Source organism: Phascolarctos cinereus, unplaced genomic scaffold (genome assembly GCF_003287225.1).
Source record: "Phascolarctos cinereus isolate Bilbo 61053 unplaced genomic scaffold, phaCin_HiC Scaffold_726;HRSCAF=1367, whole genome shotgun sequence".
Taxonomy (NCBI): domain Eukaryota; kingdom Metazoa; phylum Chordata; class Mammalia; order Diprotodontia; family Phascolarctidae; genus Phascolarctos; species Phascolarctos cinereus.
The window spans coordinates 171,451,203-171,475,803 of record NW_027556098.1 but is presented as its reverse complement, the minus strand read 5'-3'; the positions used below and the strand labels follow the sequence as shown (position 1 = coordinate 171,475,803).

The 24,601-nt window shown below is 35.5% G+C and overlaps 1 protein-coding gene across 2 annotated transcripts in view; it reads right to left on the bottom strand.

Annotated features, from left to right (window-relative positions):
* MBD5 (methyl-CpG binding domain protein 5) overlaps positions 1–24,601 on the bottom strand; it is a 442,356-nt gene that overhangs the window by 108,050 nt on the left and 309,705 nt on the right. For both annotated transcript variants that reach the window (XM_020984741.2, XM_020984744.2), the window contains exon 6: positions 24,151–24,280. The gene's annotated coding sequence lies outside the window, so the exon portion shown is untranslated. The remainder of the gene's footprint in view (positions 1–24,150; positions 24,281–24,601) is intronic.

Below are 24,601 nucleotides of genomic sequence, written 5' to 3'. Positions count from 1 at the left end.
AACTTCTATCTCCTTTTTTCAAGCCTTTTTTTCCTAATGTATTTACTAATGCCTTTCCAATAACATGTCAAAGTTTGATGTAATGATATTGCACAATAAATAATGTACCTTGTACGTTAAACATTTAATGCTAATAATCCACTATTAATAGAACGCCTATCTGGAGCTGCTTCCCCAGTATCAAGTGTTATTTAAGTACTGGTTTATCCATATTCATTTATTAATTTTCTCTATTAATCAGTAGCAGGAATTTTTCTGATGGTTAGTCAGAGTAAACAGTGTAGATTAACTGAGATAGACTTGAGCTAGAAAGAATAATTAACATGAAAACATATTTGCTAAGACCTAAAATTAGAAGGGACCCCAGAGGTCACCTAATCCCATCTGCTCATTTCATTTTCTTCCTTTTTTGTTATTGTCACACATTTTGTTCTGATACAGCATTGATTTTTCAACACGAACCCAGAGGGCCTTCAGAATAAATTCATAAAACCCCCCACTTCTAGGCAAAAATTATTACACTTTTTTGTAGTTTACCATATGTTAGAAGATCCAATTGAACCAGATTATCCTGAGATAATTTCATGAAACTGGCAGGACAACCAACAGAAGAAAAATGGAAAACAGTCTGTGGGGCTACCATATTTGAACTCTACCATCATAATTCTCATAAGAGTAAAGAGCAATGGTATGAGAAGCAAAGATGGCAAGAACAGCTGGACTAGTTCATGTAGTTCATGTATACATGAAGGAAGTCTGTGGGATACGACATAATTTGTGGATGCCAGGGATTGATTCTCAAGACACATGAAAGACAAGAGGAGGATAAACATTTGGGAAAAGAACCACAGATATCATTGTTACAAAAAATCAGTGATTCCTGGGCACCAAAGTAGCACAATGGATAGAACACTAGTTCTGCATTCAGGAGGACCTGAGTTCAAATTCAGCCTCAGACACTTATTAGCTGTGTGACTCTGGTGAAGTCACTTAACCTCGACTGCCTAAAAAAAAATCACTATCACATTCTGATTTCAACAAAATTTTTCCAAGACTAATCTACAAATATAGTTAGAATGAATATATAAGAAGGGAACAAGCAGGCTTCACAAATGGTATTCTTATTATGACTGGAAGGTATAGAAAATGCAAAATTCCTGTTTTGACTGTTGATTCTTAAGCAGTCTAATTCAATAAAGCAAAATGTTACATTAAACATTTTGCTTCAATAATGCATATCTCATGAATACATTAGAATCATAAAAGATTCCTTGAAAGATGTACACACCCCGTTTATTATCATCAGAACAATAGTATTCCATCACAATTATATACTGTAACTTGTTCAGCATTCCCCAAGTGACGGGAATCACCTCCGTTTCTAATTCTTTGCCACCATGAAAAGAGCTGCTATAAATATTTTTGTACACATGGGTCCTTTTCCTTTTCCTTTGATCTCCTTGAGGTATTTACCTACTAACGGTATTGCTGGGTGAAAAGGTACACACAATTTTACAGCCTTTTGGGCATAGTTTCAAATTGTTCTTCAGAATCATTGGACTAGTTCACAGCTCCACCAACAGTGCATTACTATACCTATTTTCTTATATCCCCTCAAGCATTTGCCATTTTCCTTTTCTGTCATCTTAGCCAATCTGATAGGTATGAGATGGTATTTTAATCTACATTTCTCTAATTACTAGCGATATAGAGCATTTTTTCATATGACAACTGATAGCATTGATTTCCTCTGAAAATGGTCTGTTCATTTTCTTTGAACATTTATCAACTGGGAAATGACTTCTATTTTTATAAATTTTAGCTCAGTTCTCTGTATATTTGAGAAATGAGTATGTCTTCATATTGCGAAAACTCTTCATGTCATGCAGTTTGGAGAATATATTTGGTATGACAAAATCTACTAAAAATGTTGTTCTTTTTACAGATCAACTTTTTGTCCAAGTGGTGACGGGCAACAGTTTTGCTTTAATTCTCTGGTTTATTGGCTGAATTAACAAGGATATTTTGGAGTTGTAAGATAAGGCTTTGTTATTTGCTAGTTTATAAACGACAGTGACGTTTTGGTATACAATTCCAGCTACTTGATTGTGTCTTTCTAGGTACTCAATAGATGAAAACTTTTTTTCAACTTATATGTTGTAGTTTTAATTTTCATTGTATAATCTGCCTTAGTATATCCAGGCTCCTTAAGGATTACTTTTTCTTTTTTTTGTAATTTTTAGTGGCAATGACCTGATTCTGAATTGCTATTAAATCTCCTTTATCATAAATGTGTATGACTCAGCCATCTATTTGATGTCTATCTATATACTGTTGGTTGAATTCATGTAGTTGACATTCATGAAGGGTCTATTAACTTGACTATAATACTTTTACTGTTTCACAAACTCTGCATGGAAATGAATCATTTTGGTTGCATTCAACACATTCAGAAGTATGTAGGTGTTATCAGTCTTTAATACTGTTTTGTGAAGGGAAATCTACTAATTTTAAAAGCATTTGCTAATTTTTAACCTGTTTATCATGTGTTCTGAGCACATCCCATCTTCTCTCTCTTATTTGACAATGAAGTACTCATCTTTTTACAGATACCTTGGGATGGCCCTGTGCCACATCAACACCGTATGAGTTTTTGTAGGTTTCGATATTGTCTAGATCTGCTGTTATTCATTTTATGGTGCTAGAATTGGATAGGTGGTAATTTCTTTAAGACTGTGGGATGCCAATTAGGCTCTAAATAGATACAGTGTTAGCTTTCTTTGTGATAGCCATATCACAACGGTCCATATATCTTGCCTGGGTAAGACCAAGGCATTAATAAGTATAACCTTCATTTACTTGTTCAATTTGGTCTCTATTTTCAGGTTCAAAATCTCTAGTATTCCTTGGTGCACATTTGATATTACTGGAAAAATTTCCAAGGGATGAAGTAGCTGTTTAATGTACTTTTCAGTGGAGGCTAATGATGTATATCAGTTCTATTCAGGAATAATGATGATAGATTTCAGATTAGGCAGAACCATAGCAAGTACAAACTATCTCCCTGGAAAAGGCCATATTTTATGAATTGATTTTTCTTGACATTATTGTGTTGGTGTCATGTTTCAAAAAGAGAATAGTTTTCCATGTGAATATCAAATACTTCAGTGTTTGAGAAGTCTGTCTGAATCCATTAGAAATATCTATAGCGTATGACAAAACCATGAGTGCAGAACTCAGTCAAAGGTTTGAGATAATAAAGGCAATGCAAATGTCATGGTACCTTTGTGTGGCTTACTGAATCAATCACCGAATCAATAATGAACTGTTCTTTATACTCTTGGGATGTTTTGGCACATCCTTTTTTGCACTTCAGTCAGTATGCTGTTTTTCTTGAAATTGCTTATAGATTTGTTTTAGTAATACAAGATATAAATGCTTGGTAAAAAGTACACTCACTGAGTGGCAGCCTATCACCATTCCCCCTACTTTGATGAAACTATTACATCATTCATTAAATTCATAGTATGATATACCAGCTTCCTATTACATGTATCATCTAATAGGCTTTTATTGTTTTTGACTACTTTTCACCACAGAGAGATGAGAAAATTTCCTCATCCTTATTTAGGTGTTTTCTTGCTTCTCTAATTTCTTTGTTTCTCAAGCTTTGGTTTATGTATGGTTTTTGATTGATGCTGAATTGTTTACTTTGTTCTTTGCTTAAATTCACTTTAACCTTCTGGCTTTCACTTTCAATTGTTGATTAAAGATTGCAGGAATCTCTGACATATTTATTGTTATTCATGTAGCTTTGTGGAGGATGAATTAGAAAGGAGAGATTGGAAGCAGGGAGACCAGTTAGGAAGCTATTATTACAACTGTCCAGAAAAGAATCTATGTAAGTAGAGGGAAGGAGAGGATAGATAATAACATCAAAGAAATACAGATCAACAATCCCTAGCATGCCAGACTATGCCAATCTCTGGTAATGGATTAGTTGCAACATGGAACAGGGCATGTTCTCCTGCTCATCCTCTTTCCCTCCTTAGAGATTTAGGGAAGTGATGGGTCATCTCAGAAAATTAAAATAAACTATTTCAGATATTGGCAACATCTTCATAATAACGCATCACATTGGCCAAGTTTTGCTTGCTATGTAAGGTCCTCCCCAGGGCTACAGTGCTTGAACCTGCAAGTCACTTCTTATTAAAAGACATGGGCACTAAAGGCCATCCTAATTGTGTGTTTTTAAAAGTCTTTTTCAATGGAGTTAACTCATTAAGATCTTAAAAACTTTTGCCTCAGCGTAGACAACACGAAAAGCCAACCATTCAGAAATGTAATAGCAACTTTCTTTTTAGGAAGTAGACTAAAAACAAAACAAAACAAAAAAACAAAAAATAACACACCCAAATCAACATGGAAAATATGATGTAAATGTTAAAAAAAGGCCAAATGTGAACCCAAATCTGATATATTACATAGATCAGAAAATCTTCACTCTGATGCTTTGGGTGTCTCTATAGAGTTTATTTTGTAGTGTATATTAAAAAAGAAATACAGAAATGTTTGGACTGATAGCAAAAAGAAGCTTTCAGATTGCATTGTTTTTTTCTCCTCAGATGAAAATTCTAAGAATTTAGCAAGTTTCTTCATTAGACTGAAGTTTTCCTGCATTTTCATTAGATTTCATCAGGATCAGTAAGAGACTTATACTGTCTGATGACAACACCAGGAAAGGGGGATACTGAGAAAACAAATTCTTCAGTAAGTATTTATTAAATTGGGTCTTTTGCTTAGTTTTTTGGCAGCTGACCTTTAATGTATCCAGGGTCTGGATACTGCTTTCTACTACTGTGATTATTCCACACGAAGGCAAAAACCTGTTCCAATGTTAGAATCCAGTCCAAACAAATAAAATAAAGTTGAGGATGACAAAATTTCAGGTCAATTTTTCACTATCTTGAATGTAATAAAGACTGTACTTTTTTCTAAGTTGTTTAAAAGGTGTCACACAATTCTACCTTGCATAGTCATGCACTAAGAAGAGGAAAGGAAAAGGAGGCTCTTTCTGAAGAAGAAATAAACCTTTTTCCTTTTATGTAAAGGCAGAACACATAAGCACAGATTGTCACTGATGCAATTGTCCATGTGGAAGAGACTGGGAATCTACTTCTGGAAGAGTCATGATGAGATGTGATGGAGATGCCGTGGAGAGATTTTGGAACATGCATAATCATTCTGTAACTGATTCCAGTCTGTTAATAGTTGCCTCTCTGATTGACTTCAGTTAAGGACATGGAAATGAAGGAGCCTTCATAAGGCATTAGATAGTACACACATTTCTCTCTCGATTTGACTTCTCTTCAGCTGACTTTATTCTGCTAGATGGCGTCCAGGGAGAGCCAATGGTGAAAGGGGTGAGGACTCAGGCTTTCTAGTCATCTAAAGCCAACGTGTTTGCTATAAATATGATTCTTGGTTCTTTGCCTGCCTTGACATTTTGTTCTTTCATTTTGGTGAAGGAAGTTGCAGTGAAGACCTTGCAAGGAATCCAAGAGTCCAAGTGTTCAATCCAGGATGGGTTTTGCAGCCAGCTCAGCACTTGGTAGATCCGTGCTATATGGAAACTGTGCTAAGTCTGAGCCCACTCTCCCCAGAGATGGAGGTGGTATAGGGGAACTGTGCCCCCACAGTTTTTGGGGTGGGGGAATGTACTCCTGGTTTTGTTTAATTTTCAAAGTAAATACCATTTTGTAAATGCTAAAAAAAACATCAGCTCCAATGTGTTCTATTATCATCTCTATGCAGATGATTCTCAAATCTGTTTTTTCAGTTCTAACTTCTCTCCTGACCTCAAGTATGATATCAACAATTGCTTAATAGATATCTTAAACTAAGCAGGTCCAAAATACAAATCATTATTCCTCCCCTACCTCCACCAAGCCTCCCTTGTTTCAAATTTCCCTATTACTGTCAAGGGCACCACCGGTTGCCCAAGCTGGCAACTTGGCCAAGTCTCAACTCCTCACTTTCTCTTATTCAGCTTATCCACGCTACCACATTTTGCCACTTCTAGATTCACAACATCTCTCAATTCTCTCCCCCTGTCTTCACACACACTGAACAACCACTTTGGTTCAGGTACTCATTACCTCATGCTTGATCTACAACAGCTTTCTGATTGGTCTCCCTGCCTCAGTTACTCAATGACGCCCTAGGCAGTCACTGGGAGACAGCCTCCGTAGCCTTTCCCCAATCCAGCCCATCTGCCAAATCAGCTGACAAAATTACCTTCCTAAAAGATGTGTGACCACGTCATCCTCTTACTCAATAATCTCTAGTGCTGTCCCTTTTACCTCCAGGATCAAATGTAACACTCGCCTCCCCAGGTTGGGAGAGTTACCTACCTTTCCAGTCTTCTTACACTGTACTCCTCCCTTGGGCCTCTGGACTCTATGCCCCAGTGACACTGGCTTCCTTGCTGCTTTTTTTTTTTTAAATAAAACATTCAATCACTCAGTCTCAATCTCTGCATTACCACTGGCTTTCCCTCCTGCCTGGAGACCTTTTCTATCTCATTTTGGTCTCCTAGCTTCCTTTAATTTCTAGTTATAATTCCACCTTCTACAAGACATATTTTTCAGTCCCCTTTAATGCTGTGCCTCCTCTCTTTTGATTATCTCCAAATTATTCTATACATGTCTTGTTTGGACATAATTGTTTGCATATTGTCTCCCCCATTAGAATGTGAGCTCTCTGAGGGCACAGACTGTTTGTGCCTTTCTTTGTATCCCCAGAGCTTAGCACAGCACATAGCCTATGGTAAGCACTTAATAAATGCTTGCTGCTGCTGCTGCTGCTGACATCTTCACATAAAGAGGTTCCACCTTTTTAAGGTATATCTTGAGACAGAGAAGGGTCCATCCAGTTACAGACATTCTGCTATAGAATTCTTAGGTTCTTGAGGAACAAGTCTAGATTTGTTGAGTCTGTAGTTAAAATTGTCTTCTTCAGCCAAAGTGCAGCTTGGACTGTAGGCTAGGTGGCAGTTAAGCGATTCTCTAGGAATAAATACGTTTAAACCAGCATACTTGAAGATTCTAATAAGGGAATAGAGAAAGATACTCTCCCCTTTTCCTTAAGATATTTTGCTCTTTCAATTAATCCTAATATGCCTGTAAAATAGAATAATGAATCACAAGACAGGTCATATAATTTTGCAGATAGTGCAGAAAATAAGCAAGGGAGATTGATAATTCTAAAAGCACTGTCAAAGATATTATTAGAGTGTTAATAGCAAATTCTAAAATATTGAATAAAATTATTTGTAATTCTTTTGAAAAAAAACTTTCATATTCAGTTAAGAGGCAGCATTACTTGAGTTGAAAGAATTTAAACTTGGAATTAGGAAAGAAGTGAGTTTGAACCTCATCTATGACTAAAATTAGCTGTGTGACCCTGGGCAAATTGGTTAATGTCTGAACTTTAGTTTTATCATTTGTTAAATGGGGATAATAATACCTGTTCTATCAGAGAGTTGTTGGCAGGATCAGGTGATATTATATACATAAAACTTTTTGCAAACCTTAAAGTGTTAACAAATGTCTTCTATTAGTATCATCTCACAGATAACTCTTTTCCCCATGATATCTTAGAAAGAAATCAAACAGAAGTGCATGTGGATGTGGATTCCTACAAGATTAAGTGAATGTGTTGCACAGTGGATTGAGGGTTAACTATTCAGTTAGAAAGTCTGGATTCAAGTCCTTCCTCTGACATATACTAGCTGTGTCACCATGGGTACTCACAACTTATCAGCATCCTAATGCTGTAAGCTAATCTGTATCTATAGAGAGAGTTTACAAACTAAAAGTTTCCTATACCTGTTTAATTACAGAGACTGTTTTGATCCAAGAATGATCAAATTTTTGGACACTGGAATAGAGTTTTCATTCCTAAAAATGAAACATTCCCCCTATTAAACCAAAGTATTGTGATTATGTCAGAATAAGATTTACCCACAGGTAATTAAAAAAATAAAAAAAATCAACACATAGTTAATCAAATGGTTGATTTGATCTACTGAATTTTAGGAAAGTGGATTGAAAAATGGCTGATTACATATGATAATCATAATCCCAATGGAGAAAAATTCTGTTAAAAATTGCCTAAGGCATTCTACTGCATTTATTACGAGAAGAGACCAAGGACGAAGAGAATAATCCCAAGGAAAAAAATGTTTAATAGCATTAAATGTGATAATGCAAATAATCTGACACAATAAACAGATCCCAGTTTGAGATTGTGTTCTCTTTTCCCATCAAAAACTAGAAAATGGCATAAAATAATTTCTTCCTGAAAGATTAGGCACTTTGGGTTAGATTTAGAGGAATCTTCACAATCTCAAGGCTTCAGAATTAGCTGGTATTTATAGCCTGGCTTCCTAGAGTGTTCGTTTTCTCCATCTGCTGGTTGTTGATATAATGTAACCTTATATTCTGATTATGAAAACACAGCAAGAATGAGAGCTTTTCTCCTTTTAATATTTTACAATAAACTTCTGGCTTCATATCTTAGTGTGAGACAGCTATTCCATTTCCAAAAACGTCTAAATGAGTAATAAAAAAAAACTAGGTCAGTAACAGAGCTGAATTTTACGATGTGAATAAAAGCTCTGGTATTTAATTTTTATAAAAAAAAGTAACCTGTGGCAAATTACTAATAGCAACTAAATAGTCACAAAGAGAAGGTGACCACCATTAAAATACCCTACTTATAACATTTTTTAGTGAAGTCAGTTCAATTTTTTATGAAGCTTTAGCTCAATTAGAAAAAAAGTCACTTTATTTCACCTAAAAAAAATCATTGCTTCTCTTGAATAATTTTCTAACATTACATTTAATTTTTTAAATATCATAATACTGTAAATAAAATTTTGTATTTTTAAACATTAAACTAAAAATGATTTTAAATTTTTGGCTAAAAAAAAGATACTAGCAGTGTGTACACATATATATGAAAACATGACTTCCTACAATGGTTCTACTTATCTTATAGACCATTTAAATTCTTGATATTCTGGGTACAGTTTCAATTCATACTTATGTTCCAACAAAACTATTACATTTTATGAAGGTGAGAGGTTATTTTCATATCACATCTTTTAACGGTAATATTATTTGTCCCTCAATCTTAGTCCCGAGTCACAAATGTCTTTAAAAGTTAAACCTGAAGTAGGAACCATAGTGGATGGAGGACAGGCCTTGGAGCCAGAGAGAGAAATTTAAATCTTGCTTCATATACTTACCACATGTGTGACCCTTGGCAAATCATTTAACCTCTCTGTAAAATGGGGATAATAACAGCACTTATCTGAAAGGGTTGTTGTGAGGATCAAACAAGGTAATATATGTAAAGTGCTTTGCAAACTTTAAAGCATGATATAAATATCAGCTATTCTTATTTATAATACTCTCCCCTAAGGAGGGGGTATTGTTGCCAATTCAAATTTATACTAAAAAATGACTGCTTTACTGAAAAAAAGTAATATAATAATCTCAAGAGCCAAGGTTATATAACTTAGAAACACACACAAGAAAGCACAGCTTACATATCTATCAACTATAAATGTAAAGAATACCCTAACTATATCAGATTTTTAAAAATCCTCTCTGATGTACTCAAAACATTCTAAATTGCAGATATTATGGAAATTACCTTACATTTTTATAAAAATTCAATACAGTAATGTGTACCATGTGATAATAGGAGTAAAAAACTGGACAATCTGCTAATAGAGAATAGTTCATTTAAAAAAAATACCTTCCCTTAATTTAATACAGATTTCAGTAATTACATGATAAGTTATCCTTCTAGAGTGATTATATCGATTTACTGTGCAACCCATGGGAAAAAATAGTATTGGTGATAATTTTTGATAAATCAGAATTAGGCAAATACAATAGGAGACGAGATATTTCTACTTCCCCAAAATGACATCTGTATGTATGTCTCTAAACGCAGTCATTTAAAATAGTAATACTTTGAATTCACATATTGAATTTAATATAAAGAACTCAAGATACCGTACAAATATCAAAACCATTATCTTCTCTGTGAGGTTCATTAATTTTCCTAATATGCTTTAAAATTCAGTCACTCTAGGTAGAGAATAGGGTATGAAATTCAGAATTGTAGTGAGTCTTCTAGGATATTTTGTTTTTACATATATGTTGGAATCTGGATCACTATAGCAAAATATGTTTTGATCTATAGATTGTATTCATACTTTTAAAAAGTATCATCTTCACCTGCATCTGCAAATGTTCATATAAACAAATACCTTCAGGGCAGATAGGTGGCACAGTGGATAGAGCTCTGGCCTTGGAGTCAAGAGGACCTGAGTTCAAATTCGGCCTCAGACACTTGACACTCACTAGCTGTGTGACCCTGAGCAAGTCACTTAACTGCAATTGCCTCACAACCCCCCCCCCAAAAAAAACCCCAAATACTTTCAGTAAAATGAGATATATACTTTCTTTTTTTAGGAGGGGTTTTATAGATATGTATATACGATGTATACAAGTTTGTATACATGTATATATATGTGTGTGTGTACATGTATATGTACATACACATATATATGTACACAAACGTATGCATATGCATACATTTATTCACAATAAACTCCAGTGGCTCTCTGCTACCTCCAGGATCAAAAAGAAAACTCTCTGGTGTTCAAAGCCCTCCATAACCTAGTCTTGTCCTCCGTTCTAGTCTTCTTACACTTTATGCTTCACTATGTACTCTTGGATCAGTAAACTAGCCTCCTTGCTATTCCTTAAGTAAGACATTTCATCTCCTGACCGGCCATTTTCAGGCTGACTCTTATGTCTAGAATGCTCTCCCTCCTTGTTTCTTCCTCCTGTCTTCCTTGTAGCCCTTCAAGTCCCAAATAAAATCTCATGTTCTTCAAGAAGCTTTTCCTTTTCCCTCTTAATTACTGTGCCTTCCCTCTGTTGATTGGCCCAAATTTATCCTGCATAAACCTATAAATCTTGTTTGCATGTTATCTCCCCCATTAGACTGTGAGCTCCTGAAACACTGGGTGTGTCTTCTGACTTTCTTTGTATCCCCAATGCTTAGCACAGTGACTGGCACATAGTAGGAACTTAATGAATGTTTGACTGACTTTATAACTGACTGACATACATATGGTACAAGCATATACATATATACATACTAATAAAGTTATACACATAGATACATGCATATGTACACACAGGCATGAGTGCATACATGAGTGTACAACTCAGGTATGTGTATATGTGACTGTATAAATATGTACAAATACACAGAGGATAAAGGCTGGGCTTGTGATTTTATTGGCTCCCAGGTTAGAAACTACCTCTAGTAATGCAAGTTTAAACCTCTGCCACTTATAGTCCTAGAGAGTATCTCGGGGGTACTGTGAGTTAAATTACTTGTCCAGGGTCAGAAAGCCAGTTCATTTCATTATGAACCCAGGTCTTCCTAGGTCTGAAGAAATGTTGCCTGACAACACACAGAAACCTACTTCAAAATTGTTATACTGATAATTACTAAGCTAACCAAGTCAATAAAAAGTTATTTTGAAAAAGACGACTTTCTTTTGCCATCCTTGCTGTAGAGTTAATAGTTTATATGGCATAAAAAGATAAAACTAATGCTCACAAGATTTCATCTAAAGTTTAATATTAAATTAAGATTTTTAAAATTAAATTTTAAGTTCCAAATTTTCTCCTTCGCACCTCCCCTCTCCATCCATTAAAAAAGGTACAAATATGTACAGTCAAGCAAGATAAATTCCATCATTATCCATGTCTTATACATATGCATGTGTACACATGTGTGAACATGTATATGTATGTATGTATATACACACAAATACTTTAATTTGTACTGAGTCTATCACTACTTTGGAAGCAGAAAGCGTATTTCATCATGAGTCCTACAGTACTATGGTTGGTTCTATTGTGTTGTTCAGAGTTCCTAAGTCTTCCAACGTTTTTTCTCTTTATAGTGCTGTTTGTATAAATTGTTTTGCTCATTTCACTTTGTATTAGTTCATACAAGTCTTCCCAAGTTTTTCTGAAACCATCCCCTTCATCATTTCTTACAGCATATATACCATAACTTATTATGACATTCTCAATTGATGGCCCCCTTCTAAATTTCCAATCCTTTGCCACCATAAAAATAGCAGTTATAAAAATTTTTGTATATATAGGTTCTTTTCTTTCTTTGATCTCTTTGTTATATAGACCAAGTAGCAGTGTCACTGGGTCAAAGGTGCAGTTTAACAGCTTTCTGGGCACAGTTCCAAATTGCTTTCCAGAACTGCTGGACCAATTCAGAGCTCCACCAACAGTATATTAATATACCTATTTTTGCACAGCTCTGCCAGCATTTATCATTTTCCTTTTTTGTTAACTGACAATCTGTTGAGTTTGAGGTAGTCATATTGAGATTTTTAACATGAATATTACATAAGGAAAATCATTAAACATGTAAATCTGAGAGAAAATGTTATTTAAATATTACTTTTCAAATAACTCATTTACTTAAATTAGTAGACTGTGTGGGTAATCTTTTAAAAAAGGAGATACAATTCTCTAAATACTTAAACTCATTAAAAGTATTGATGAAATACTTTTAGCACCAAAAGAGACGTTATAGATCATATAGTCAACCTGTGCATTTTATAGATGAGGAAACATGGCTCTGAAAAGAAAAGTAACTTGCCCGAAGTTATACTGCTAGTTAGAAGCAGTCAGGATTAGGACTTGGGCGCAATGTTTTATTACCACACCACCTCCTAGATTAATAAATTACCATCTCAACGCCTACTTCATTTACTGAGGCTACCAAAAAGGGCCTTGACTGTAAAGTGATGGCTGAAATGGGGTTTAGGGTACAGTCCTGAATACTGAGTCAGGAGTTATGTGTTCTAGAATTGGTCTAAGTTTCCAACTGTTAGATGATTTATACAACTGGAGCCCAGTTTATGCCTGATTGTAAATCTTTTATTTAAGGAGGACATGGATGCCACAACTTTTGCAAATCTCAGGCAAGAAAGTTTTCCAACTGAGGTCTGGGAGTGTTACATGCCTTTTTTCCCCTACTTTATAGGAATTCAACTAATATAAAAAGAAAATCCTTTGACTTCCTAGAGGACTCTGCCACATTTGAGTGAAATCTTTTCAGGAAAGTATTTATTACACTGAACAAAGCAGCTTCACTTCTTGGGCCATATAGTTCATTGTATGAAAATCTGAAGCACTTCTAAGTATCCTTTGATATTTGCTATGTATAAGTACCAAGTCATACGATTTATTTTCTCTTGTTTAATGAATTTTCAAGACAAAGGCTCTGTAATAAATATGTAGATTTTTAAACAAAGATATAATCTCAATTCCAAATTATGAAATACTAGTTGAAGGCTTTTCACTATGATTAGGTCTGAGAAACAAATAATATTCCTACAACTGTAAACAGAAGGAAAATAACAAAAACAATACATAATGAACCTTGAATAGCATCACCTAAAATAAAAACATGATTTTATTATGGCTATATTTGTTAGAATTTGACGATGTTATTTTTTATTCAATTGAAATGTTATTTAACATATTGCTTACAAGATCAGGTAAATACCAATTGTATGTACTTGTAGAGACATTTAAAAACCTTTAAAAACCAGCACTGCTGAACAGGGTATACCTTATAATTCTACTACATAGAACTAGAATGTTTCTAAGACTTCACAGTAAATGATAGCAATGCAGCACATTCTACCTTGGTTTTCAGTATCTAGGTCACATGGACTATTTCAAATGCTGCAAATAGAAAATAATATAAAGTAGGTAGATTTTTGTAAAGTCAACAAGAAACATAATACCTTCCTTCTGAATTATGAATAAAATGTATAACATGATTGGGGGGAATAATAACTTTGGATTAAAACAGTACCCATTGTGGCAAAAATGGAATCACCCCTCCCTTTATATATATATTAAATAAAATCCTTTAGGAATTTCATAGCCTTTAAGACAAGGCCTTGTTTTTTAGCTGGTATATGAAATATTCACATATAAGACGGAATAAATAAGCAGGTACAGATAAAACAAGCTATAGTGAAAATAAACATTGCAATGTCAACAAAAAACATACCATGCAATTTAGTAATGAATGTTACATTGGATACTAATTGGAAGCTACTGTTTCCATACAGAATAATGGTAACTATAGGCACTCACAGTAACGTTTGAAAGCACAATCTGTTTAACAATCATATATCTCACAACTTAAGATCCGTAGAGGATGAGATGTATTTTAATTACAGAAGATGCACAACAGTTCCTGGATTTATTTTCAGATTTTCATGACAATTATTTTTCTTGAATTTACTGAAGCAATTATGTGATTTTAATAAAAATTCTTCTCCGTCCTAATTAGTTACTATTGAAGTAATCAGGAAATAAATACACATTACATAATGTTATATCCTAATCTTGCCTATGAGGAATTGGGAATATTGCAAAGAGAAAATGGGGGAAGGGAACATAAATGAACATTACAATAAGTTACTTTTTTTTTTTGGCTAGGCAATGGAGTTAAGTGACTTGCCCAGGGTCACACAGCTAGTAAGTGTTATGTGTCTGAGGCCAGATTTGAACTCAGGTCCTCCATCCTCCTGACTCTAAGGCTGGTACTCTATCCACTGCGCCACCTAGGTGCCCCAGTAAGGTACTTTTAAATGACCTCAGTTTATAAATTTTGATATAGAAATTACTCCTATTATCATAAAGATTTGTAGAGTCTATTATACTTAAAAGCATATTTAATCAAGCAAGATGAATATAGTTTTAAGCTTTCATATTACCTCAAACCAAAGAGAAATTTTTCATGTATTCAAGCAATTTGGAACTTATTTTGTTAGGTATAAAGTTATTTTAGTTGTACACTGTCCCACTTTACATACATTTGAGGAAAAACAATGAAATCATCATATACTTACTGGTTTTAAAACTGGGAAACCAATATTTACTATAGTTAAATATAATGTTGACAATTTGTTTTTGTTTGCTTAGGCAATTTGGGTTAAGTGACTTGCCCAGGGTCACACAGCTAGTAAGTGTCAAGTGTCTGAGAACGGATTTGAACCCAGGTCCTCCTGATTCCAAGACGAGAACTCTAACCATTGTGCCACCTAGCTGCCTCTATTTTTGTGTTTTTGTTTTTAATATAGACAATTTTGGATGGACCTGTACTATCTGTTTAAACTGCTCATTCTAAATGGATTTAAGGTGCTCATAATGGAAGAAAGTCATAGCTTTTTAAGAAAAGCCCTTTGTGAAGTTGCTAAGAATACTGGGAAAGATAAAGGATAATATTTAGTGACTCTGTGAAAAATAACTTTTCTTTCCTGGGTAAGCAGAGTATTTAGCAGTGCCATGATCAATCAGTCAACTAATAGGGAGTGATAATATGCTTACCAAGTGTCAGGCACTGTGCTAAGACTGTCAACATAAAAACAAAGGTGACATGGTTCTTCTGGGAGGAGGATGCCAGAGGGGAGCAGCAGGACTTTGAATTTCCCACAAGGCACAGTATTACCTTCTTGGCCTTCATGGGGCAGGTCCAAAAGCATCAGGAGACAGTTTCATATTGCTGTTGTCTTGAATAGTCAGAAACTAGCCCAGGTGAGGTGAAGGAAGGAGCCAGGAGGGAGGAACATGCCCAGCTGTGGGGCTAACTGGGCATTTTAGAGTCAGTATGGATCGGTGCTGATTTAAGTGGAAACAAAAGTTGGTGCCCTGACTGGTATTTGCCCTAGAGCAGCATGTAACCACAGACAATGAGATGTTTAAGTAAGTGACAACAAGCTGTTAATGCAGAAGTTGGCACTTGCTGGCAAAGTCTGGCTATGCCCCTGGTGGTAACCTTCATTAAATTAGCTTGCCAAGCTTAGTGCCCAATCACATCTGGGAACAATTGGTGGAGAGTATCTTTAAACCTATAACAGGTCTAGAGTGGGAAATCTCTACCCCAGCGTTGGGCCATAGAACCACAGCCCTTGTAGAAGACAATCCATACAGTAGGGAGAGGAAGCAGGAACTCTGGCAGCAAAGAAGGCAATACTATGTACTTAAGAGAAAAATAATCTTGACAACTGAGACTTGAGTTGTGGAAAGGAAAAGATCCTAGGAAATATCTCCCAGAGAGATGCTGTGCCCAGAGGACAACAATATAAAGGCTCCTTAAAAAGGGAAAAGACACTGAGTCGCTGCTCTCTCCAAGATTACCAGTGACCTCTAAGTGCCAAACTAATTGGCCTTGTTGAAATTGATTCCCTGTAACGTTTGGCTCTCCTTCTGTATTTGCCCTCCTCTCCAGGTTTTTTGACTATTCTCTCCATTCTCTTCCCACCCATCTGCTCCTTGTCACTCTCCTTTGCTAGATCTTCACCCATGTCATTGCCAATCAACCATGGGTGTACTCCAAGGCTCTGGTCTAAGTCCTCTTATTCTCTCTCCACTTTGAGAGAGAAGCAGGAGGCAGTATGTGCCAGGCTGGTCAAAACAAACAGCACCACAACACTGATCTCCCCTTTAGACCTTGATGGAGACAGCACTGGACCCTGAGGCCAAGCACACTGGGAACAGCGGTGCTTCCCTAACAGCCAGACCTGCTTCGAGCCCAGTCCCCACAACCATTATTGGGGAGAAATCATTGTAGAGAGGGGGACCACCTTCTTTGTTACCACCAGCAACAATTGCTGACTAACTCCTACAAACAGGCAGATAGGCAATGGAGCCTTGGAAGTGATAGCACTCCCCCAAGACCACCAGCCTTGCTTCTAGCCCAGCCCTCACAGCCATTATACAGAGAAGCAACTTCTGTTGCGAGGGGCCCGCCATCCCCACCAACGGACACCAACAGGACAGGCAAGGTACCTGAGGGACAGACAGGAAGCTGTGTGTGCTAGGCAAAAACAAAATAACCATCATTATCACTTTAATTACCATTTTTCCTCAGACCTTGATGGAGATAGTCCAGAACCCGTACCTTGGGAGTGGCAGTGCTTCGCCCAATGCTCCTGGCCTTCATCCTGGAAGAACCTGTAGTATATCTTCCGCACAGTGCAGCCCAGAAACTGCTCCTACAGGTGCTATAGCCAAAGCTACTGAAGATTCAGAAAACGGTCTAGCATATAGTAAGGCACTTAATACTTAATGATTGACTGACGCTGGAAAGATAGGTTGGGATCAGGTTCTGTAGTGCTTTAACAAAGCAAACAAAGCAGTTCATATTCAATCTTTAGAGGCAATAGGAAACCACTGGAGTTGACCAAATAGGGGAGCCGTACTCAGATCTAAACTTCAGGAGAATTACTTTGGCTGTGGTGTGTAGCATGTATCGGAGTCGTGATACTTGAGTCAGGGAAACCAGCTCTTTCTGGGAATGGTGTTACATTTCTCTAATTGCTCTTAGGAAAAGTCTATGATCTGGTGGATCTCTTGAGCTCAGAAGTTCTGAGCTGCAATGGCCTCAGCCAATCTTGTGTCTGCATTAGTTCTGGCACTTAAGTAGTGACACCCTACCCCCCCCCCCCATCCAGGAGGCACCAGGCAACCTAGGGAGGCATGAATCATCCCAGGTAAGAAAGAGAATAGTCAAAGCTGGGCTTATCAATGACTGCCCTTCCAACATGGGCAAGATTGTGAGACCCAGACCTCAAAGGAAGAAAAAACCAGGCTCTTGTAATTGTCCAGGTAAGAAGCAGTGGGGGCCTGAATTAAAGTGATGTCTGGGTGAGCAGAGATAAAGCTTTCAATATGAGCTTGGGTGAAGAATGCAAGACTGAGCAGATGAGTAGCTATTTGAGGGAAAGGAGAGTAAAAAGTTGAGATTAATGCTGAGGTTATGAATGTAGACTGGAAGGATGGTTATGCCTTTGGCAGCAATAGGGAAGTTTGGAAGGGGGAGATAGATGTTCTGGGGAAAGAAAATTAGCTCCGTTTTGGACATAATGAATTTAGGGCGTCAAGAGTCAGCTCAGTTGCCACTGCAAGTAAATTTTCCTGGACCCCTAGGCTGCTGGTGTCTCCTCTCTATAGTTATCTTTTATCTACTTTGTATGTATGATGTCCAAAGACATGTGCACCTTTATGTGTTTTAGAAGAGAGAGATCTGTTTTGGATTTTTTCTTTGAATCTTCAGTATTTAGAAGAGTGACTGGCATGAGTACTTAATAAATACTTGTTGAATGATTAAGTGAAAAAAAATTCAAACAAAGGAGTTACCCTGAGGAGGCTGTTATATTCTTAGAAGAAAGCTGAAAACAAAATGAGCAATCAGGTATTTCCCTTTTTTTAGATAACAGAATTGGGTTTAAATTAAAAATCACTGACACTGATATGTTCACTATACTTTCACTTTATAACATGGTAGGGGAGATGTAATTCCTGCAAACATAAATCTATAGAAAGGTAATACAAAAGAATCTCAAAGCTGAAATTCCTTTTAGGTCTGTTAGTATTTTAATCAGATGCTCAGCACATGGATTCCACTGCTGATAGGGCTGAACATAAATTATTATTCTCTTGGTGTTGCTATGGTTGTGTGTGTGTCTAAGTGTATGTGTGAATATGTATTTCCAATCATTTTTAGGAATGGATGGAAAAAGAGATGTACTTGTTTAAAAAAAATCTGTTTCAACTCACTTCCTCAAGGAAAATAATCCCTCAGAACTGAGTAACATTTAGATCTAGGAAGTCTACCAATAATTCTAGTTTTAGTAAGACATTTATCTTCCCAATTTGAGCTTCAGAATTCTGAGAGTTCTCAATGGTAAACTGACAGAGGATTGATGACCTCCTATAATTTAAAAACCATCATACAATCCAAAGGGTCATTATGAGGCCCTGAGGATGACTGACTAGCCAGAAGTGACTGACATCCTAAGGCTTTGCCTGGGGCCTAGAATCTTACCTAATAATTATTCACAACCTCTTAGAAAAGCCCGAAGCTAAAACTGTGATTGCTATTTAGAATTAAATACCCTGAAAATTTATTTAAAAACCAACTCCTTTCTACAATTTCAGGGTTTGTTTAATTCATATATATATATATATAGATATATATCTATATCTATATATATATATATCTTTAAAGGATTAGCTGAAGGAATCATGAAATGTTAGACAGTCAATCTGTTCCATCAGTTTCTCTATTGAATTTATAAAGAAGTATTTCAATACCAAAAAAATGCAGAACAAAAAACTGAGAAGAGTTAATGGTGACAGGGAAGGAGGTAATAATGGAAATAAAAGCTAAGTAAACTTACAATTATATAGGGATACAGATGTGTTTTACACACACACACACACACACACACACACACATATCTCATGACTTTTTCTCTTTATAGGTATAAACAAATGTTTACAAATATGAATTCAAATATTTAGTAATGAGGAAAAGAGAGGATAAAACAGAATCTCTGGCAATCACATACTTCTTTTATTGATCCTATTACTTTTTCCTATTCAGGTTAGCAAAAAAAAAATTCTTTCCATCTATCTTGTAAATCTCTCTTCAAAGCTTTATTTCTAATATTGACTTTAGAAATTCTCTTCTCCCTGCTTGTCATTTTGTCTAATTCAGTAATAGTTAAGCTAAGAGCAATAATTACCTATGTATCTTGGATATCAAAGACATTTGAAGCAAAGATATTTTTCTCCTATAACCTATCACTTCCTTTGTTATCCACTGGTTTTATTGGTGCAAAAGCTGTTTAAACTTTATGAACTCTAAATGATCTCGTCTATCTTCTGTGATTACCTCTGTCCTTTATGTATACCTCATCCATTTCTCTTCTAATTGTTTTAGGGCATGAACTTTAATATTTAGGTTGCATGTTCATTTTGAGCTTATTTTGACACATGGCATAAGATGTTTTTTGAAGTCTAATTTTGCCCAACTGTTTTAGCAAGAACTTCTTTCTAATTTTTCCATCAATTCTTGTTTAAATAGAGAGTTTACTCCCGAGTAATTTATGTTCTCAGGTTTAGGAAACATTGGGTTGAGTTCAATTTTTAAAAATTCTTTATACAGTCTCTTCCACTGATTTACTTCAATATTTTTAATTCAGTACCAGATAATTTTAAAGATTAGTGTTTTAGAGCAGAGGTATCACACTCATAGCAGGGCTACCCAACCACATTAAAAGGTTATTGGGAAATATTTAATAAAATAAATAAAAATACAATATAATATAGATAATGTTAATTTGTGGTTTTCTAAGTCAATATACAGCCTGCTATGATAGTTTCTATCTGAGTTTGACATCACAGCTTAAAATATAATTTGATATTTTGAAATGGTATTTTACCTCCATTACTTCTATTTATCTTCATTAGTATCTTTGAGATACTAGACTTGTTCTTCTGAGTGAATTTTGTTACTGTTTATCTAGAACTATAAAAGTATGCTCATGAAAGTCTGGTAAAGTACTAAATTCATATATTAACAGGTTTTGCTGTCATTTTTATTGTACTTATACTGCCCAGCTTTAAGCATTGAATATCAATCCTACTATTCAAGCAATTATATCTTTCAGTGTTCTGCAATGGTATTTATACAAGTCTCTTGGTAGATTGACTCCCAAGTATTCTATGCATGTTATGGCTATTTTGAGTAGGACATCCCTTTCTATTATTTCTTCCTGGATTTTGTTACTGCTATGGGAAAATTCTGCTGATTTTTGAGAATTTACTTTGTACACTGCAACTAACACAACCTACATAACCAGTCAGTAGTTATTTCTAATAGGTAAGTTGTCACGAGGTGAACAAACAGTTCCCAAAAGAAGAACTATTAAGAAATATATAAAAGATTTCTGCAAATCAAAACATCTATGAGGTTTCATCTTACACAGAGTAAACTGGCAAAATGTTAAAAGGTGAGAATTGTCAATTTAAAGATTAGAGAATTGTCAATGTTGGAGGGGTTGTAGAAAGGTAAACACATTAATACATTGTTTGTAGAGTTGTGACTTGACTCAAAAATTTTATAAGGAATTCAGAATTAAGCTAAGAAAGTGACTAAAATGTCCACGCCCAGAAACTTTATCCAATCCTATATCACCAAGAAATCAAAAATGGGGGAGAAGACCCAATGTGCAAAATATTATAGCATCATTTGGACTCCTTCCCTGGAACTGCTCATGGCTTTTGCCTTATCTTGTCAAGTTCAGGTCTTTAAACTTCTGGCTATCTCTATGACAGGCCCTCTCCACTTGGACCAATCATCTAGTAGCACATCCCCACTCTGACAGGGGAGATTTTGCCTCATGTCGCCAGGGCCCAGGCCTCCACTGCACTTATTTGCCGTTTCTATGTTATGCTAAAGTGAATATAGGACCCTACTCCACTGTATTTCTAGCCTCCCTTTATTTGTTCCCCATTATAACTATAAGCTTTTTGAGGTGTGGAGCTGTCTTGCTTATTTGCACTTGTATTCCTGACACTTAGCACAGTGCCTGGCACAGAGTAAGTACTCATAAAGGTCCTATCTACCTATATACCTACCTACCTATCTCTCTATTATATGGAAACAAAGTTGATGGCCATCAACCAGGCCAGGAGTTGGCAAACTATGGTCCAAAAAGGCCATTTAAAAAATATAAAAACCATTCTTAGTTCATGGGTACAAAAGCACTTGGTGGGCTTGATTTAGCTTGCGGGCTATCATTTGCTGACTCTTGAATTAGATGACATCTAAATAAATTAGATACATGAACATAATGGAATATTACTGCCACATAAGAAATAACGTATATGAAGAATATGGAGAAGCACAAGAAGACTTAAATTAACTGATGCAAAGTGAAATATGCTGAAAGAGTAAAAAATATTCAAGATGACAATAATGTTGAGTGGGAAAAAAAAACAACAAAAAAATAGAAACAATGCTGTAAAATTACAATGACCAACTTTGGCCCCAAAGAACAGATATGCACTTGCCTCCCTTCTTTGCAGAGGTGGAGGACAATGGGTGTGAACACTGCATATAGTGCCTGACTTGGCTGATATATTAGTTTTGCTGCACTGCTTTTTCTCTTTTTCATTATCTATTATACAAGATGGTTCTCTGGGTTGGGAGAGGAGAGATATTAGTAGGAATTGGAGATGTACAAACAAAAACTAGGAATGAGGCTTATTTTTTCTAACCTTTAAATACTAATTGTACAGAGGTATTTTCTGAAAGTCTTAATAATAAGAGGAAAGAACACTGGTTTGGGAATGAGGAGACCTGCATTTTAATTCTAACTCTGACAACAACTTTAATTCACAGCACAAGATCATAGATTTAGAGCAAGAATGACTGACTTGAGAGGCTGCTGGGTCCAACTCATCATTTTACAAATGAAGAAATCGAGAGATTGGGTGATTTTCCCATAGTCACACAGTAAATAAATGTTTGAGGCAGAGTTCAAAATCAGGTTTTCCTGACTCCAAATATAGGAGTCTAATCTACTACATACCTAGTTGTCCTCAATTCAGTACAGTTCAAATGACCTTAGATTACACAGCCTCTGTGAATGAGACACTGTACTTGGCACAAGGGATGCAAAGACAAAACAGAAACAATCCTTTACCCCAGGGGGCTAAAATTCTAGAGTGTGGGATGTCAGAAGGGATAATTAGCTCTATGACTGAGCAAGTTACTTAACCCTTCTGCAAAATGAGCAGTTGAAATAAAGATCTCCAAGGTCCTTTACAACTATAAAAATGATATGATTCCATTCAAACTACATAACTTATTTCTTGATTTCAATCTCTCCTTTTCAGTGTGCACTACCATTTACTTATCTTCTTCCTTTGTTTTGTGTCCCATCTAGTTAATTGAAGAAAAACCACACCTGACAGTATTCTGTCTTTGTATTACAACGTATTATTTGCTATATCTCTAGTTTATACTCTATGATTTCTTTCATACACTAAAGCTAGGGCAAAGGTTGAAAACTGTACATCTACCCCAGTCTTCTCACTCCCAATTTAGATTATATTACCTGTGTCTATAGGAGATTTTGAATTTTCACTACTGGATGTGCTATTTGTTTAATTAGAAAACAAAATGACATGAAAAGCAGAATTCTCTGGCACTAAAAATTTATACATTTATAAGAAGAAATGTTAAGTGTCTTGGAGACCTAGATCATAAAAAACCATTTACATAGGCTATCTCTAAGTCTTAGCTCTGACTTATATTATAGAACCCTACTGAAAATTCAAAAAGGGATGAATTATTTTCATCATGACCAATATCTTATAAGCTACTCAGATATTAATTCTTTATACCATTTCAGATCTGGAATGCCAAGTTATTTCAAGGAAGAAAATACACTAAAATATCAACCATGTTTTGAAAAGACAAAGTTATTCTTAAATTTTAATTTAACTTAAAAGACTTGGGGAAATAGTCACAGTTACTCATTTGGAAGTTTAACAGCTAATGTTCTTTCACGGCAGTAAGTATGCCATATATACAATGGGTAAAAAAGAGACTTGGTTTTTAATGGAATGTAGCACTTATTTATGTATCATTAGGTGCTAAACAAAAGTGTACTATTAAGTTGCTCTGTGGTCCATGAGACAGGCAATATTTTTGTTGATACAAATTGAGTTTTTAGATTAATTAAACATTTTTTTCTTAATAGAGGCACATATTTAATTGTAATCTCTGGTGGAACTATGTCCTTCCTTAATGACACATTCTGATACCTACTATATTGTTACCCCCAATGGAAGTAAATGATTTAAGTAGGGTCTTCAGCATGTAACAGGGATAAAGGAGTATAACAATTGACTCTAAACCAAATAATACTTTTGCCTATCTGATGATGTCTGGTATTTTAATCTGCAGTTGTCAAATGTCTTTTATATTTACTGAAAATTAACTGTATTCAGAGAAAGAGGACAAACCCTTAATTTCAAAATGGGAGGGAGAGAGAGAGAGAGAGAGAGAGAGAGAGAGAGAGAGAGAGAGAGAGAGAGAGGAAGAGATACAGAGAGAGAATAAATATTCCATACTTACCCCAGAAGAGGAACTGATAAACCAAATCAATCTTTTAAGGTCCACTGCTCACCGGGGAGATAAAATCTCTCAAATTTTTATTATATCTTTATGATTCCTGGTTTATATAGTAAGAGAGCACCTCTTTTTCCTGTATACAAAAAACCCAAAACAAAACAGGTACACTATTCATTTAAGGATACTGTTTCAAAATTTAATTAGATTTTAGATTATTTATTATTTTTTTATTTATAAAAATAGAAATAAGTTATTGGTAAGAGGTTCCACAATGACACACTATAGGAGGCAAACTATAGTAAAGACGATACAACATACAAAAAAAATTTATATAGCCTATAATAAGAAAATCTCTCATTCTCTCTTTCTCTCCTATTTCTACAAACACAACCTCCCTCACCTTCTCTTTCACTACCCCTACACATTAGGAACACCTGAAGAAAAAGCACAATTT